Raw genomic sequence first — 3431 nt, 5'->3', positions numbered from 1 at the left:
ATGAAATGTCCACTAAACCAGAAGCCTTATAATTTCTACTTGGAAAACCTTCAGACAAATTCACCACGAGCCTCAAATATCAGCCTCATCTGGGTCATGTCTCCTCTAGGCTCCAACGCTGCTGAATTCTCTCTCATGTCAGGTTTTGTGTATGTGATATTTCCTTTGTCTTTTCTATTCTCCACTGCTATGCACTCCCTCCTTTGCCTGCCTGACTCCTGTTTATTCATAGTTCAGCTTAGAGACCATTTTATGTACCATATAAATTTAGTTTAGATCCTGGTTTTGTCGGTTGTTTAGTCTCTAAGTCGTGTCTGACTCTTTTGCGACCCTATGGACTGTAGCCCGCTAGGCTCCTTTGTCCATGAGATTTTTCAGGCAACAATACCTGAATAGGTTGCCATTTCCTCTTCCAGGGGATCTTCTTGAACCAGGGAACAAATCTGCAACTCCGGCATTGCAGGTAGGTTCTTTACTGCTGAGCAACCAGAACACCCAGATTCTGGTTTAAGTCTTTCCAAATTTTGTATTTCACCATCGTCAAATTGTATAATGCTACACTGTATTATAATTTCCTTACTTGTCTGTGTCACTCTCGAACCCATCCTAAGAGGGAGAAAAGTATCTAGCTCATGTGCCTGGGACAGAGCACAATGACTAGCATATTAAATATATGCTCAGAAAATATTTGTTGACTGAAAGGACACAGTAGAAAGGGAACGTCTTATATAAACTCCTCTTCCCCACTGATAACCACTTTCATTATTCTCAAGGCAGGTCAAATCACCAACTTAAAGATAGTATATCTGAGTGGGTCACCTAGACACTTACTCTACAGATATATGAAGATTAGAGAAAATATTTTTAAATAACTTAAGACAGCATGCTTTTGATTCCATTTGTAGAGTAAGTCCTTGATGTATCTTCTCTGTGTGGACTGGCTGTTTGTTCCATTTTTTTCTTTTATTAATTAATTTTTATTGAAGTATATAGTTGCTTTAAAATGTTGTGTCAGCTTCTACTGCATAGCAAAATGAGTCAACCATACATGTACCTATGCCCCCTCCTCTTTGGATTTCCCTCCCATTCAGATCACCGCAGTACATTAAGTAGAGTTCCTATGCTGTTCACTATGCTCCCATCAGTTGTCTACTTTATATTAATACATAGTATCAATAGGGCTTATGTGTCTATCCCAATCTCCCAATTACTCTCACCTCCACCCCTTTCCCCCTTGGTATCCATACATCAGATCCGCTTTTTGAAAATGAGATGTACAAAGTTGGTTTGCCCGTCTTGAATTTCTTATTGCATCTATGTTGATGATTTAGATTTCCCACGTCTCCATCACTTTGGCTCCATTTATAAAAGGAGATGAGGCCCACCCTCTGGGATATCTCCGTCTTTCTCTGGTCTCCAGTCCAGGTGGGCAGCACAACACACATGGGCCAGGTCTTAGAAAGGATATTTAGGAGCCTGTCAGTTAAATGAAGTATAAGAACTTCCAGGGTTTCCAGGATCTAAGCAACCAGGAACAATTCCCCACTGTTTGCAACTAAGACAAACAGAAAAAAACGTGGGGGAGGAGGAACACCGTCCGGTCTCTGATAAATAACCTTTCCGTGTGAAGTGCACATCAGCCTGACATAAGTAATTAGCTGTCAGGTGCTGGGCTTTGCTGTCAGAGGCCAATTTTCAGATTAGTGTTAATTGCAGGGGGGGATCTGATGGCCTTTGCTCCCGCCCCCTCACCCCTTCAGTGGACTGCCTTCCCCAGCTTGCTGCCAGTTTGACTGGAGCCTCGGGTAATGGAGCTGGCAGGGTGGAATCAATTACTAGCCAATGAAGATTTTCCCACAGGTCTGGGCTTTGGAGAGGAGGGCTAGTCCTGCCGCCTAGACAGCTGGCCTGACTGTCCACTGGGAAGGGAGCCTGCAGAGCAGGAGAGAGGCCGCACTCAGCGATCACCCGCCCACCACCCAGACTTTATTGACGGGACTTGGCAGCGGTGCCTTTGCTACTTCTGCTTGTCCTCTCTCTCCTGGTTTTGTGTCTGCACTGACTTCTGGTTTAATCCCAACATCTTGTCCAGATGAAAGCACAGACCCACAAATATCCCAATCCAATTTGTTAATGGGTCTCAACTCAAGAGGAAAAAGAAAAATGAAGATGGCATAGTGCTATTATAGTCTAACGGCAACACTTGGACATGTTATTTGTACAATTTAAAATTTTAAACATTTTTAATTACTAGGCTGGTGCTTTGTATAATTTTGATTCAGCTGAAGTCACCACATATAATTTATAATAGGACCTAGATTTTATTGTCACTTCTGAAATTTCAAGACATTCTGGGCTTTAGTCAACTTAGGATGCATTTTGCAAACCCACCTCCAAGGTTTTCTGCTTAGCAGTTGGATGTTTTGCTCTCAATTACCTACCGTGGTCTGTGCCGTGAGCTGAAATTTTGAGCAAGAATAAGCATTTGGATGCTAGAAAACTGTGCCTCATCTTTTTTCTTCTGCCTATGGTTCTTCATTATTCAGGTTAATTCAAACAAATAATTCAACATCGTTTTAACAGTATTTTTGATCTTTCAAATGAAAGAGTTTATACTAGATAATGTGTCCAAAATCCATTTGCCAATGATGTATACATTTCAGAGAAATCTGGGTTTTTTAAAGATGCATTTAACTATTGAACTTCCCAAATAAAAGGCATTAAAGCAAGCACATTGAAAGAGGGCTATAAAAACTAGTGCCACACTATAAAAATGAAAGTATTTATACATAAAAATATTTTATTAATTTCTTACTTGATTTCCCTTTTTTCCTTTTTCTTTTAGGAAATTAACATTCAGGCTGTATTCCTCTCTCTGTTTCTCTGTTTTGTACGTAAAATTTCTATGGACTGTACAGGGAGTTTAGCTGTGTAATTGAAACAGTCATTCATTACAATCACTCAATCCAAGATTAAATAATAATCTTGTTTATTACTAAATAAGCAAGTGTCACAAAAGTCAAAGATGTGAGATTTTGCAGTTAAATAGGTCCATATTCCTTGGGTGACAACTTTCAGACACTAGGCCTCTCAGGTCTCTTGAAAACATAATAATTGGGATGAGAAATACAAGTCTGAGATCCACTGGGCCATCCCGCTTGTAATCAAAAGAAGAGCATTATAGGAAATCTCCTCTTTTTCCCCATCAGGATGAGTAGGTCCTTGCTCTTCGCCCTGGAAGAAGGCTAGAGGTGGGGCATAGGAAGTAACGTTGCTGCTGCTGCTGCTAAGTCGCTTCAGTCGTGTCCGACTCTGTGCGACGCCATGGACGGCAGCCCACCAGGCTCCCCCGTCCCTGGGATTCTCCAGGCAAGAACACTGGCGTGGGTTGCCATTTCCTTCTCCAATGCATGAAAGTGAAAAGTGAAAAT

This window comes from Bison bison, unplaced genomic scaffold (genome assembly GCF_000754665.1).
Source record: "Bison bison bison isolate TAMUID 2011002044 unplaced genomic scaffold, Bison_UMD1.0 scf7180017864491, whole genome shotgun sequence".
Lineage (NCBI taxonomy): Eukaryota > Metazoa > Chordata > Mammalia > Artiodactyla > Bovidae > Bison > Bison bison.
The sequence above is the reverse complement of the archived record's forward strand: the minus strand, read 5'-3'. Positions refer to the sequence as shown.